The 16,674-nt window shown below is 43.5% G+C and overlaps 1 protein-coding gene across 1 annotated transcript in view; it reads left to right on the forward strand.

Annotated features, from left to right (window-relative positions):
• LOC145394071 (DNA polymerase lambda-like) overlaps nt 1–16,674 on the forward strand; it is a 342,275-nt gene that overhangs the window by 61,056 nt on the left and 264,545 nt on the right. The window lies entirely within an intron of this gene.

The following is a 16,674-nucleotide window of genomic DNA, read 5'->3' on the forward strand; positions in this document are numbered from 1 at the left end:
TGTGGAATAGCCTGGACAAAAAGATCGTCCAGTCCAAAAACTTAAATGAGTTTTAAGTAAAATTTGACTCATTGAGAAACAGAGACGGGACCCCACGAGCGTAGCTCATTTCCTGTATACCACAATTAGGTAAATACACACACACACACACACACACACACACACACACACACACACAAAGAGAGAGAGTGTGAGAGATTCCTTCCCACGATATGATTACAATATCAGTACGGTAACTTCTGTACCAATGCATGTAATAGTACAGTGCTCGTCAGAAGTATGGGGCGCCCTGCGTCCCTCCTGAGAAACAAACCTTTCAACATTGAAAAAACATATAAATAATGCATTTTATTTACCTTTAGTGCTTCGTAGGGTAGCCTTTACGTTTCTTCACGGACCTGAGACGTCTTGGAAGTGAAAGGGCGAGGCTCCTGAGGTGCTGGAGGGGTATTTTGTCCCAGGAGTCACGAATGGCGGCTTCCAGCTTAGGCAGAGAGCTCACGTCCTTCCCTTGGAGACTCTTCTTTACGAGGTACCAGAGGTTTTCAATCGGGTTGAGGTCTGGGCTATTTCCTGGCCAGTCTGTCATGAATGATACCTCGCAGTCATGAAGCCAATTGGTGACCGATTTGGCCTTGTGAGCAGGTGCACCGTCCTGCTGAAACACTCGTGCACCTGTTAGCTCGAAGGAGTCTGGTAAATGATCACACAGAAGCTCCAGGTAAACATCCTGATTCACTCTGAGGTTCTTGGGAAGTACAACAAGCTTCCCCAAACACTTCCCTGAAAAACAACCCCATACCATGAGTGAATCAGGATGTTTAACTGTGCTTTCTACATACCGTGGGTCAAGTGGGTCACTACCTTTGCATGCTCCTCTGTTACAGGTAACACTAAACGTTGCCTCATCAGACCACAACACTGACAACCATTGCTCCTCACCCCAATTTAGATATTTATTAGCAAAGGCAAGCCTACGAATTCTCTGGCTGCTAGAGAGAAGAGGCTTTTTCACAGGCCTGTGACTTGTGTAACCAAGCTCATGCACCCTACGAGACACTGTTCTCACTGACACCTCACCAAACACTTCTGGGTTGCTCTCCTTAATTTTCCTTGCACTCACACAAGGATTAAACTCCACTGCACGTTTTAAAACATTAACAGACCTTGGGGAAGTTTTCCTAGGCCTACCAGACCTCGGTTTCTTTGTGGGAACTTCACCACTGTTTTCCTCCCGAAACCGCGCACACCAACGACGCACTGTCGATCGTCCCACACCAACCAATTCACTAATTTCCTTTGTCTGGTGGCCTGCCTCCTTTAGAGCAATGATCTGGGATATGATTTCACTCGATAGTTCACGGATAGGTGCCATAACAAAGTTTTGAAGGCCAAAACACTGCGGGACACTCGGTAAAAAATGGCGCAATTTGAGAGGGACACTCGGCGGAGTTCCTCTCTCTCAGGCAGCCCGTGGGCAACTGAGGCGGGAACCAACCAGCGCGTCAGAAGGCCTCAGGCTACCGTGACGTCATGCTCGGAGCTCAAACTTGTGGCTCAATTCTTACCCCCAAAAATGGGTGATTCTTTTTGGGCCATAAGTATTGCGCGCCCGGCGGACATCGCTGAATACTTCTGACGAGCACTGTATTGTACTGCATGTGTGTATGTATAATACTGTATAATACACTTCCATTTAGTATGGGTATTGGTTTAAGTACCACAGTCAGATACCTTAGCCAAGCAGCCCTACTGGGATAGGTTAGGTTTGGTTTGTACAGTACTGTACAAGACACTTCCATTTGCTATGGGTATTTGTTTCAGTACCACAGTCAGCCACCTTAGCTAAGCAGCCCTAGTGGGATAGGTTAGGTTTGGTTAGTTTAGGTAAAGATAACCTATGTAGTTTTCCCTGGGAAACACATTGAGCATATTTTCGAGAAAATCCTATGGCTATTTTTGAACAGGTGAGGCGAGTGTTGGTCCTGGCTGAGGGGTACCGATGGCCACCGTGTGTGTGACACAGACCTCAAGCCACGAGTAAGTGTACGGTAAAACCGCCCGTCTGCCTCTACACTGAATGGCGGGAGTCACCCGGCCTCCAGGATTAGTGGGAAACCCCCCACCACACGTGCATGTCCGGTTCCCTGCCAAGTGGTCTCAGTCGCCCGGCAGACCACATTACACTGCCTGAGGCAGTGATGTACTGGTCATCTGCTGTTGTTGTCACATAATGACCATTGCCTGGGTAAACAGAAGTGAACCTTATTTGCAGGTGTCAGTTTGCTGCATTTTGCTTCCTTTGTGCTCGAAAGCAACCACTGGGTGCAATATGGCAGCACCATACTGCTTGCCGGCGAACAAAAGCCCGCACCTTAGTTTCCGCCTTTCTGTCCCTTGTGAGTGGTAGTGCTTGCAGTGATGGCTGTGATTGCGGTTGCATTTGTGGTAGTTCCCTACCTTCTTCAGGTTGTAGCCCTGCTCTGCTGTATTCTCGTGTGTGTGGTGCTGGCCCCACCACCACCTGAAAGGTGGAAGAGGAAGGTTCTGAGTCTGGAGAAGAAACGTGAGATACTGGGTAAGGTTGACGCGGGGTGGACAACAGGACGCTTTCTTAGCAAATATGATCTAGCCCATTCAACATTGTCCAAAACCAAGAAGTAATGTGACAGACTTATGCAGTATGGACAGAACTTTGCCAAACGCACACATCAGGGTGACAGGAAGGTAATGGCCTAGGCCCGGCAAGCCATTATCAACGGGTCATCATTGATGTGGTTTCGTCAGCAACATAGTGCCGGTGAAGACCAAGGTGAAGGCTGCTGCTCAGAAGTTTGCATGCTTGTACAATGTGCAGGACTTCATGGCATCCGATGGATGGCTCTTTCACTTCAAGCTTCGCCACTGACTTACTGGCCATGGAATTGGAAGTAGACCCGTTTTGCCAGAAAGTGCTGCACCTGATCAAGGACAAGGGCCTTGACCATGGTCGAGTCTATGATGCTGATGAAACTGGTCTGTTCTACTGCTTCTTGCCCACCAACACCCTGGGTGAGGAAAGGGAGAAGCTTGTGCCTGGTCAGAAGTTGTCCAAACAACATGTCTTTGTTTTATGTTGTGCCAATGCTGACGGGACGCACTGCCTCAAACCCGTTGTTGTTGGGCGTGCAAAACAACCACGTTGTCTCCCTTGGTTGATGGATAGCCTGTCTTTTGTGTGGTATCATTCTGTGAAGGCCTGGTTTACCACTAAGATCATCAGAGATTGCTTCCACAGACATTTCCTCAAGGAGGTTATCTGTTAACAAACGGAGATCCTTGGAATCACTCATGACCATGTGAAGGCACTCCTGCTCCTGGACAATGCCCCCGTGCATCCATCTGAGAAGGATTTGGTTGCTTTTGACGGGCGGATTGGGTGCATGTTTCTGCCACTTAATATGACTGCTCTGATTCAACCAATGGACCAGGGTGTTATCATGGCTGCAAAGAGACTGTACTGATGGAGGTTCGTGGACAAGGTGATGGCAGTGCTGGATGATGAGGATGCGGTCAAGGACACACGTGGGGAGCAGCCCTTGTAGAATCTTTGGCGCTGTGACTGAAGTCTGCAGTGTTCAACAGGGCAAACGTGGAAGCAAGTGTCCGTCAAAACCCTCAAAAGCGGTTGGTCTCATCTCCTGCACAACTTTGAGGGGTTTGACGTGGATGATTTGCACAGTCACCTTAGAACAAGAGAAGAGCAGGTGGACTTTGACGATGTGCAGGATTGGCTGGATGACAGTGACGTTGATTGTGGTTACCATACCATGTCTGATGAGGAGATCGCCGCTGCTGCCTCTGCGGGCATGGAAGAGGACAGCAGGACGGATGAGGACCCTGACTTGCAGCCCTCCGCAACTCCTTCAGTCCTTCATCTCAGTGTCCTCTGTTGTTACCTGGAGGGGGTGCTGGAGTATGCCGAGCATCCACACTGTGACTGGGAGTTGGTGCCGCTCTGCCTGGCGATGGAGCTGCGGGGAGTCTGGGACGCTGTAGTCCTGGCAGAATCATCGGTCCTAATGCCAGACCAGGATCAACTCATTCTTCAAGCCTGTGACCCCCACAAGTGCCAGCCTATTCTCACCACCACCACCACCACCAGCTCGTTTCCCTCCTTCACCTTTGGACCGGCAATCGAGCATGTTGACAGCCATTGAATCTATGTTGGACGTAAGTTCGTGGCTGTCTTCGGAGTCTCCTGAGGTGGGTAAGCCACCATCATTGCACCCCACGTCGCCAGTCATCACCCACCTCCAGCAGGTTGAGGATGACAAGGAGGAAGAGTTTCTAGACCTTTATTAGGCACCACTGTTTGCCACTAGACCACACAGGACAACTCTATACCTGCTGGAGGTGGCGGGTTATGAAGCCTGGCGGCGATGCATGGGTGGTAAGTACCGCTACCGAATTTTGTTTTTGGTAGGTAACTTTAAGTTTCTTTTATACTTTCCTTGGTGCTAAAATTTATTTAGGATATTCCTATGTGTGTTTTGAGGTCACAGTGTGGCAGAATGACCCCAGAACAGTGCCAAAAATAGAAGGGGTGGTGCTGTACATACAGTAGTATTTAGGTAGGGTGTTTTTTTTGGTTTTCAGTGGCTTTTTGCATGGTTTTCTTGATGTTAAAAATTATTTTGGATAATCCTATGTATGTTATGATGTCAGAATATGCCAGAATGGCCTGAAAACACCACCAAAATAAGGAGGGGTACTGTACATAGAGTAGTGTATAGGTAGAGTGTTTTTTTGGTTTTCGGTATTTTTCCTGCATGGTTTTCTTGGTGTTTAGCATTACTTTCGATGTCGCTATGCATGTTTAGATGTTTGAATATGCCTGAGTGACTGGAAAACAGTGCCAAATTAAGCACAGGTACTGTAAAAATAGATTTGATGTAGGTTGGTGGTGGGTATAGGTAGGGTCTGGGTATCGTAGGGGAATAGTGTTCATTATCCGGACATTGCCGCTATCTGGACAATCTTTTGGCCCTATTATGTCCGGATAAATGAGGGATTACTTTGATTTCATATGACTTTTCAGTGCCCTCAGTGTATTTTTTCTTGGGATCTTATTCAAGCTCATTGTAAAGCTGGTTGTGCTTGTCTTGGGGAACCAGTAGATTTTTTTTGTTCATTTTTTAAAAGATGAATAGATGAAGGAAGAACAGATTAAATAAAAAGTTCTGCAATATGCAGCATGACGTCCAGTCATGAGCTATACCAGATGCCTGTGTAGCACGGGGGAAGGCTTGTAGAGGTGGCACAATGGATGCAACTTCGTGTGAGCATTTGCCATAAATGTATCTGCAATATAATGCAAAGGAGGCAGCATTCCTTCTTACCTGTAAAGGAGGCAGTTCATTTGCAATAGCAGTGTTATTTATAAGTCTCTCTATCTATCTGTTGCCAGACGCCTCAATCCCGTTTGGGGTGGCCACAAAAAATCGTCTCCAAGTCGCCCTGTCCCCCTCCATTTCACTGCCCTGCTCCCAACTCACACCCCCGTCTCTCATATACCTCTCCACCCCATCCCTCCATCTCATCCTCGGCCTCCCCCTCCCTCTCCCCCCCTCCACCTCACTCACATACAATCTCTTTGTCAGTCTTTCATCCTCCATTCTCTCCACATGGCCAAACCACCTCAGTGTGTTCCTCATAACGCTTCCTATCATATCCACATCCACACCACAACGCTCCTTTACATCCTCATTCATCAGCCTGTCTCTCCATGTGACTCCACAGGCTCCTCTTAAATAACTCATTTCCACTGCTGTCACTCTTGACTTGTGTCTTTCCAACAACGTCCAAGCTTCACTTCCATACGTTAGGGTTGGTATCACAATACAGTAATCACTCCAATATCTGACATAATAGAGCCATACATGTAGGTATGTCCAGATATTGGGCCCCAGCTTATGGACTTGTACTTTTGGACCCTAACTCAGAGAAACACCTATACAACTCCCTCTGGACATGCATAGCACCTATTTAAGACCTAAATCACACCAATAAGGCACATAAATGACTGAAATAAATGCAAAAGAAACACAATGAGGCTTTAGAAGTAGGTTCATACAATAATAAACATTCTGGTGACTGGCTCCTGGACTGGTACTTATGGACCCTAACCTAGCCTAACTCAGAAAAACACCTTCCTGCTGCACATGCATAGCTCCTAACACCCTCTTCACACCAGTAAAAGACATTAAAGAGTGAAATGAGGTAAGTATAGTATGGAAAAAAGTACAGTATGAAACATTCTTATGTCCGGATAGTGGGGATGTTCGGATATTGGGCATCCGGATATTAGAGTGATTACTGTACTGTAATGTAGTAACTTTTTCACTTCCATGCTCACTTCCCTGTTTCTTATTACTGCTTTCAAAGAACCAGCAATCTTTCTTCCCTGCTGTACTCTTTCAAGCACTTCACCCTCCAAACCTCCATCCTTACTCATCACACTACCCAAGTACTGAAACGTACTCACATTTTCCAATTCCTCACCATCCAACCTCGCTGTACATTCACTGACTTCACCCCTCTCAAAGACCATCACTTTACTCTTCCCTACATTCACCTTTAAATTCCGTTTCTTTCACACTCTCCCAAACTCATCCACCAAGCCTTGCAGCTCCCCTTCGTCTTCACTCAACAACACAGTATCATCTGCAAACAACAGTACGGGAGTTTCCAAACACTATCCTCTCTCACCAGGGCCACTCCAACATCCACTACCCTACCTTGTACCTCTTTTATTACCCCATCCATGTACAGATTGAACAACCATGGAGACATGACACATCCCTGTTTCAACCCAACTTTCAAAGAGAAAAATTCACTTAGTTCACCATCCACATGCACTGCAGCCTTCGCACCATCGTACATACTCTTCACAGCTTTCAACAACTTCCCATCTACTCCATATATTCTTAACACTTTCCACAATCCTTGTCTATCCACCCTGTCATATGCTTTCTCCAAATCCATGAAAGCCGCATACAACTTCTTTCCCTTCTCTAGAAACTTTTCCACTAAAGATCTAAGAATGAATATCTGATCTACACAACCTCTTCCCTTCCTAAAGCCTCCCTGTTCTTCTCCAACTGATTTCTCTGTTCTTTCTCTAACTCTGTCAATAAGTATCCTTCCATACACTTTTCCTATTATACTAAGAAGACAAATGCCCCTATGATTACCACACACTTCTTTTTCCCCTTTTCCTTTGTACAAGGGAATAATTATACCTGACTTCCAATCCTCCGGGACTCTACCTTCCTCCCAGGCCAATCTGCACATCTTCCACATCCATTCTACTACTATCTCTCCCCCATGCTTCAGCATTTCACCACACACTCCATCAATTCCTGGGGCTTTCCCCAATTTAACTTTCTTCATTGCTTCCACAACTTCTATCCTACTGATTTCTTCCTGTCTTAAATAAAAAGTTCTGCAATATGCAGCATGACGTCCAGTCATTTATAAGTAAACACTCAATTATCCGGCATAATTCAGCCAAGCCCTACACCAGATATTGCAAAATCCTGGAAATTGCATAGTACCCCCTGTTGATTGAATATTCGGCTTGGAGCTGGATATTTCATTATTATTTGCCTCAGCTTTTTATCTTAAAAGCTTTCTCATGAGTAAAAGATGAAAATTAACCATAAGATACAATTAGGTAATGATATAATACAATAATACGGTGCCAGTTGGCTACTGTTTACAAGCCAGTTGACACACTTTTTTTTTTTTTTTTTTTTATACGAGGAAGAAGGAACCAAAGGCCATGATCCCCCAGTAACAGTTCCCTCCAAGAGAAAAACAAAATACAAGAGAGAGCCAAATTCAAGATCCATTCATTTTGAGATGCCTGGGCACACTGCATTTGAAAGAGTGGAGATCATAGGCAGCAGGAAATACAGACAGAGGGAGACAGTTCCGGAGTTGACCTGTTGCATAAATGAAGGACTGGGAGTAACGGTTAACTCTTGCATTAGAGAGTTGGACAGAAAAGGGATGAGAATTTGCTGCTAGACGGGTGCTAAGCGCCCGTCGTAGAGGTGGAGGAATGCATGCAGAATGCTTGCAGACAGTTCAGAGGAGCAGTGACCATTAAAGTAGCGATAGAAAAGAGATAAAGATGCAACAGTGCGGCGAAGAGACAGAGGTTGAAGGGAGTCAGTAAGAGGAGGAGAGTTAATGAGATGAAAAGCCTTTGACTCCACCCTGTTGAGAAGAGCTTTATGTGGGGAGCCTCCCCACACATGAGAGTTGTACTCCACACATGGGCGGATGAAACCCCTGTATAGAGTCAACAATTGTGCAGGGGTAAAGAAAGAACGGAGTCGGCTTAGCACACCCAATCTCTTGGAAGCAGATTTTACAAGAGATGTAATATGATTTTTCCAAGATAAGTCCCGAGTAAATGAAACCCCAAGCATGTTCAAGGATGATGCAGGATTAAGCTGAATATTATTAAACATTAGTGGGTATACCTGTGGAAGATTTTGACGGGTTGATAGGTGTAAGGACTGAGTCTTAGATGCATTAAAAACAACCAGATTATTTTTACCTCAGTCAGAGATACGAGCCAAGTCAGACATTAGGTGTGCCATAGCCTCATCTCTTGTTTGTTGAAGTAACTGCTGAGATGGGCATTGCGGGAACCGAATGGAAAGGTGAAGGGTGGAGTCATCAGCATATGAGTGGATAGGGTTAGATGTACAGCTTAGAAGGTCATTGATGAATAAAAGGAAGAGAGTTGGTGATAGGACAGAGCCCTGAGGAACACCACTGTTGCTAGATCTAGGAGAAGAACGATGGCCGTCTACAGCGGCAGCTATAGAACGACCAGAAAGGAATCTACAGATGAAGGCACAGATAGAAGGATAGAGACCGTAAGAGGGCAGTTTGGAAATTAAAGATTTATGCCAGACTCGATCGAAAGCCTTTGAGCTTTAGAACAAGCGTGATTAAACCAAGGCGTTCTTGCATTAGTCAAAGGATATGAGAAAGAAATGTATGCTTCCATGTCTGAGAGAATAACCTCCGTAATGCGCAAGGCACACTTAGATAGCTACAGGCCATGGAAGCAATAATCATTCCATGGAAAATCAAAGAAGAACTGCCTGAGGGCCTCCCAATCTGCAGCTCCAAAGTGCCACAGATGACGTTTCTTTGGAGGGTGCACAGGCCGTACCAGAGCGATAGGACAGGTTAAGGTAATAAGGTTGTGATCAGAGGAGCCCAACGGAGAGGAAAGATTAACATTGTAAGCAGAAGGATTAGTTGTAAGGAAGAGGTCAAGTATGTTGGACCTCTCTCCAAGGCAGTCAGGGATACGAGTAGGATGCTGTACAAGTTGCTCAAGGTCATTAGGGATAGAAAAGATGTAGGCTTGTTCACCAGTTGGATCAGTGAAAGGAGAGGAGAGCCAAAGGTGGTGATGAACATTGAAATCTCCTAGAATGGAGATTTCAGAGAAAGGAGAAATGGATAGAATGTGTTCCATCGTAGAAGTGAGATAGTTGAAGAATTTTTCATGGTCAGTAGAATTGGGTGATAAGTAGACATCGCAGATATATTTAGTCAGAGAATGACAAGAAAGTCGAAGCCAGAGAGTAGAGAATTCAGAAGAATCAAGTCCAGGAACATGAGAGCAAGATAAATCATTGCATATATATACACAATAGCAACCTTTGGCTTTGAAATGAGTATAGAGAAATAGGAGGAAACAGAAAAGGGTTTGCCATCAGTTGCCTCAAACAGCTGAGTCTCTGAGTCTCGGTCAAGAAGAGAAGGTGAGGTTTAGAGCAGGAGAGGTGGTGTTCGACAGAGGGAAAGTTAGAGGAAAGGCCGCAAATGTTGCAGAAATGAAGTGAGTCAGACAATGGTTCCAGGCATCTGTGAGTTGTCACCCTGAGAGGGGCAGATGGTGGGGGAATTTATGGTCCCCCCCCCCCCCAGTCCTCTGAGGCATGATTTGCTGTAGCCATGTTTCTTTTCTAATTTCGAAAATGAAGTGTAGTGTATACTATGCATGTAGTTTGATGTTGATAGTTAGAGAAACATGTATTGGAGAGCATGGCCTACTCTCTGTGTTACTGAAACACTGAAAAAGTTCAACAAAGGGGGATGGTCAGGAACTACTCCCGAGGGCTGATGAAATGGGAGCTTCAGCTCTCCCTGTCATCAGCTTTCCATCCAACTTGGGAGTACTGCCCTGCTTGACTGGTGCTACAGTCTACTCCTGTCAAATAAGATCAGAAAGGGAAAGAAAAGAAATGAGAATGGCAAAAAGAGATAGTATCAGTAGTTATGGGGGGTGACAATGAAGCTCAAGAAGAGATTGAAGAAGTGTTAATGCTGGGAAGATATGAGAAGGGAGGGGCGCGGCCACCAAGTTTCGGTCACAAGTCACAGTAAAAGAGATTATTAACATGACATGGAAACCAGCAGACAAGGAGGGGTTCAAGAATGTTTGGATAAGGAGAGATGCAAATGAGGAAAAAAGAGCTAGAATCAAAGAGCTAGTCAAGGAAGCTAAGGGAAAAAAAAACACTAGGGAATGGAGGAAGAGAAGACAGAGCTTTATTGAAGAGTCATGGATCAGAAGCTGAGGAAGTGTTAGTGATGGAGAGAGGAAGGGAGAAAGATAAAATAGAAAACAACATAGAAAGACTGAAAGTGGCGGCTTAGCCTCGGCAAGGCTCCTTAAGGGTAAATGAGTCAGATATTATGTGCTTTGTAGAGACCAAGTTAAGAGAGGATATTGATATCCAAATGGGAGATGGTAAATACAAACTATGAAGAAGAGATAAAAAAGAAGAAATGGGAGGAGGAGTAATGGTAGCAGTGAAGAACAGCATAAGTGTGGATAATCTGAAACTGGGAGAAGGTAGGGCAGAAATGATAAATATGAAACTAGAAACCGGAGGGAAAGGCAGGAGAGACATCACAGTAGCATATGACCCTCCTAAGACAAGGGCATGGAATGAGGATGACTGCCATGAGGTGTTGTCATACATGGTTGGACACCTACAGAAAGTGATTGAGAAAGGCAACAATATAATCCTTGTGGGCAACTTTAACTGTAAAGAGGTGAACTGGGAGAAGTGGGACTCAGGAGGTGGTGAAGATTCGTGGGGCAGTATACTGTTAAATATAGCAGTGAATAATGAAATGACCCAGCGGGTCAAAGATGATATAATATTTGAAGGTGATGACATACCAGCCAGACTAGATTTACTGCTAATCAAAGAATGTGACATAATTGAATCTCTGAAATATCTGTGTCACATAGGAAACAGGAATCATGTAGTGATTAAGTTACACAAGATAGTAAGGAATGTGGCACCAAGAAATGAGCTATACAGGCATGGAAGATACAACTTTGGGAAAGCAAAATCTACAGGATTTAGGAAATTTCTCAAAGAAGTGGATTGGAGCGAATTCAGGGAAACAAGAGAGACGCAAAAGAAGTGCGATATCTTTCTAGGCATTTACAACTTGGGAGTGGAAAAATTGTGCCAAGAGTAAATGAGAAAAAGAACTGGGAAATGGATTGGTTCAACAGGTGTATGATAGCAAAAAGAGAAAGGGATACAGCATGAGACAAATGGAGAAAAAGAAGTAACAATAGGACAAAGGAAGAATACAAAAGAACTAGAAATGAATATATGAGAACCTGTAGAGAGAAAGTAAAAAATTTTGAAAGAGGTGACAAAGGTAAGGAGGAGCCTAAATTGTTTTATAGTTTTGTCAGTGGCAGACTGAAACACATGGAAGGAATTAATAAGCTGAAAATAGAATGAAAGGTCTACAATGATGCGGTAATGCAAGCTGAAATAACGAACAAAAGTTTTCAATTGGTTTTCACTAAAGAAAGTGATTCTGTGGAGGGGAAGGGAGTGACTAGAAATGTAGTGTTAAAAGATCTGAAAGTGGAAGTGCAGGAAGTGTATAAATTACTAGAAACTCAAGATGTAAGAGAGGCTTCCGGACCTGACGGGATCTCCAGTTGGATACTAAAGGAATGCAGAAAACAACTGGCATATAAGATTCATAGTTTAATTGATTGTTCTCTGGTAGATGGGAAAGTGCCTCAGGAATGGAGGAGGGCCAGTGTTGTACCAGTTTACAAAGAGGGAATGAGGAAGAGCCCTTGAATTATAGATTGGTGTCCCTGACCACCATGGCTGCAAAATTTTGTGAGAGAATCTTGAAGGATAGATGGATGAAATATCTGGAGGAGATGGAGATTTTGGCAGAAAGTCAGCTTGGTTTCAGGAATGGAAGATCATGTGTCTTTTATTTTGTTGAGCGTCTGCTCAAAGGCGATTGATGTTCTACAGGAGAGAGGTAGTTGGGTGGATTGCGTGTACTTAGAAATGGAGAAAGCCTTTGACAAGGTACCCCATAAGCAACTAATGTAGAAATTGGAGCACATAGGAGGACTGAAGGGGAACCTCTTGGAATGGATGAAAGGCTTCATGACAGACAGATGAGGACAGTAATAAAGGACAAGCTATCTGGATTGTGGGAAGCAACAAGTGGAGTCCCGTTGGACTTAGTGCTGGCGCACGTAATGTTCCTGATAAATGTAGACAAAATGATGGATGGAATTAACAGTTATGCAAGTCTGTTTGCAGATGATGCGTAGATCATGAGGAGAGTTGAAATTGATGAGGATTGCAAAATGCTGCAGGATGACCTGGGCAGGATTTATGGGTGGAGCTGGGTATGGGAAGTGAAATTCAATGCTAGAAAGTGCAAATTACTGGAAATGGGTAAAAGTACTAAGAGTCCATCACTAAATTACTCAATAGGAATGGCACCATTCACAAAAGTGAGAGTAGAGAAGGGCCTGGGAGTGTTGGTCCAGGATACTTTGTCACCTGAAAAACTTATTAACAAAATTGTCAGAAGGACATAATAAGCTCTTGACAAACATAAGAGTGGCATTTCAACACATGGATGAGGACAGGGGTGCACACGGGGGGGGGGTCCCAGGCCCGGGCCCCCCCCATAGCTCTCTGGGTCCTTTAAAAATTTATACATACTGTATTTATTTCGATAACAGCAAAACATGAAAAATTGGCAAGTACATACAAACAAAGAGTAACACATGAGCCAGCAGCTCTCTGACTCTAAACCTGCATATGACCTCGCAGTAATTATCGGATTACCTCACCTCACCTCACTATGGGTCCCCCCCTTAGAAAATTCCTGGGTCCGCCCCTGGATGAGGAGATGATGCAAAAATTGATAGTGGCTGCGATCCGCACCAGGTTAGAATATGCGGCACTAGTCTTGTCTCCACATAAAATAAAAGGTATAAACAAGATTGAGGGAATACAAAGAACTGCAGCCAAGATGGTCCCTAGCCTAACAGATCTTTCATACAAGGAAAGACTAGAGAAGCTGGGTCTGCCTTCCTTAGAAGAAAGAAGAGAGAGGGGGGGACATGATTGCTGTGTTCAGGTCCATGATGGGAGTAGACAAAATTGACAGAAAGGACCTGTTTGTATGGGATGGGGGAGTAGCAAGAGGACATGGAAAGCAATTAAAAACGACAAGTTGCTTGCAAGACACCAAGAAATATATCAAGAAATACAGTTTTCCACATAGATGCATCGACCTGTGGAATGGCCTGGACAAAGAGATCGCCCAGTCCAAAAGCTTAAGTGGGTTTAAAGCAAAGTTTGACTGACTGAGACACGGAGATGGGACCCCCATGAGCGTAGCTCATTTCCTGTATATCAGAACTAGGTAAATACACACACACACACACACACACACACACACACACACACACACACACACAGGTTGTTGACAGAGACGGAGCTCTTCCTAGATTGTGGGGAAATAATCGCTGAATCAGCGATGAAAAGAAGACCAGCCTTTTTGTGATTATGTAAATGAGTGTGTGAGTGGTGGTCCCGTCGGAAAGTAGTTAAAAAATCGAAGTTTCAGTCATAAAAACAGCAAGATATAGTGGAAATAGAAAGTCTCCATATGGTTGATTTATGGCAGAAAGGGACGGTGCAGTGTTTACAACTGGCAAGAGAGAGTTCGAGGGCTTCTCTGAAGAGGACGTGGGAAATGGAATTATTAAGTTGAACCAAACAAGAATAGCAGGTGTAGAGAAAACAGCGGAGAGGAATGTCCAGGAGATAAAAAAGGTATGGGCAGTAATTAAAGAGTTACAGGAACGGACCATAGTGCAGGAAAACGAGATCAAAAGTCTGCGAAATAAACTGGAAAAAATTTGTACACGTAGTAACGAACAAGAAAGAGAAGTTACTGAATTAAAAGTGAGCAATGAATCAGCCTTAAATGAAGTAAAACGGCTTAAGAGGGAGAATAAGAGGTTGAAAGAAGAAAGAGACAGGATGAAAAGCAAACTAGATGAGTATGAATCCAAATCAAGAATACAGGACGAGCACATTAAAGAAATCAAGGAGCAACATAAGGGGTGGAAGAAAATTCAGGAAGAGGGAAATGTAAACTTGAAAGAGATTATAGAACAACAAAGCAAGGAAATGGTGGAGAGAGAAGTGGTTAAGGTGCTGAGAAGTAGAGAATCCTTAGTTAGGGATGTAGCAGATAAGAAAAAATGTGTAATAATTTCAGGAGTTAAAGAAAAACATATGACAATAAGATCAGAAAGAGAAAGAGAAGAACTGAGTAAGGTTAAAGAAATAATATCAGTAGTCTTGGAGGAAAACAACTAAGCTCAAGAAGAGATTGAAGAGGTGTTTAGGTTAGGAATGTACGAGGAAGGATAGGCAAGGCCATTGAAGGTAAAGTTTAAGTCTCAGGCAACAGTAAACGAAATTATCGGTAGAACATGGAAATTATCAGACAAGGAAGGGTTAAAAAATGTTTGGATAAGGAGAGATGCAAATGAGGAAGAAAGAGCTGAAATAAAGGAGTTAGTAAAGGAAGCAAAGGTAAAAAACGAGCAGAGAATGGAGGAAGAGAAGACAGTGTTTTATTGGAGAGTCATGGATCAGAAATTAAGGAAGTGGTGCCGGTGGAGAGAAGAAGGAAAGAGGGTATAGAAAACATCAAAAATAATGTGAAAGTGGCATATACTAATGATGATGGTTTAATATCGGCAAGGCTAGAAATCTATGATTTTTAAGGGTACATGAACCTGATGTTATGTGCTTTGTAGAGACCAAATTAAGAGAAGATATTGATGTTCATATGGGAGATGGTAAATACAAACTGTGGAGAAGAGACAGAAAAGAAAAACCGGGAGGAGGAGTGATGATAGCAGTGAAGAACAACATGAATGTAGATACCGTGGAAATGAGAGAAGGCAGGGCCAAAGTGATAAATATGAAATTTGAAGAGAATAGCAAGAGAGAAATGGCAGTAGTGTATGTTCCTCCTACGACAAGAGCATGGAGTGATGATGAATACCAGGAAATGTTGTCAGACATGGCTAGTTATTTACAGAAAATGATTGAGAAAAGCAACAACATAATTTTAATGGGTGACTTCAATTGTAAGGAGGTGAACTGGGAGGATTGGGACTCAGGAGGCAGCGAAGATTCGTGGGGCACTACATTATTAAATATAACAATGAACAATGTGATGACACAATGGGTCAAAGAAGAGACACGGTTCCAAGGTGAGGACACACCAGCAAGACTAGACTTACTGTTTACCAAAGATCCCGATGTAATAGAATCATTGGAATATCTGTGTCCTATTGGAAAAAGTGATCATGTGGTCATTGAGTTCCAGATGACAACAGGGAATGTGGAACCAAGAGACGAGCTTTATAGGCAGGGAAGATACAACTTTGAGAAAGCAGACTTTACAGGTTTGAGAAAATTTTTTGAAAATGCAGATTGGAGAAAATTCAGAGAATCAAGAGAGATACAGAAGAAGTGGGATATTTTTCTGGACCTCTATAATTCAGGAGTGGAGAAATTTATGCCAAGAGTAGGGGGAAAGAAAACAGGAAAAAGAAGTGGTTTAATAGAAGGTGTATGATAGCAAAAAAAAAGAGAAACATGGCATGGAACAATTGGAGAAAAAGAGGTAACAACAGAACAAGGGAAGAATATAAAAGAACTAGAAATGAATACACAAGAATACGTAGAGAGGAAGAAAGGAATTTTGAAAAAGGTGTAGTTGACTAATGTAAGGATGAATCCAAACTGTTTTATAGAATTGTCAGTGGCATTTTGAAACAAAAGGAAGGAATTACCAAACTGAAAGTAGAAGGAGAGGTCTATAAAGATGCAGCAGTGCAAGCAGTTATAATGAACAAATGTTTCCAATCAGTTTTCACAAATGAAAAGGAGTATGTGGAAGGGGCGGGAGTGACTAGAAATGTAGTGATAAAAGATATAAAAGTGGAAGTACAGGAAGTGTATAAATTACTGGAAACTCAAGATGTAAGGAAAGCCCCAGGACTAGATGGAATCTCTAATTGGGTACTGAAGGAATGCAGAAATCAACTGGCATATAAAATTCACAGTTTAATTGTGTGTTCTCTGGAAAGGGGGAAAGTGCCTCAAGAATGGAAGAGGGCAAATTTGGTACAACCTATAAGGGAGGAAACAGGGAAAAACCTCTGAATTATAGACCAGTGTCCCTAACCAGCATGGTCGC

This window comes from Coenobita brevimanus, chromosome 26, assembly GCF_032717465.1.
Source record: "Coenobita brevimanus isolate Jiangsu-jjx chromosome 26, ASM3271746v2, whole genome shotgun sequence".
Classification (NCBI taxonomy): Eukaryota; Metazoa; Arthropoda; class Malacostraca; order Decapoda; family Coenobitidae; genus Coenobita; species Coenobita brevimanus.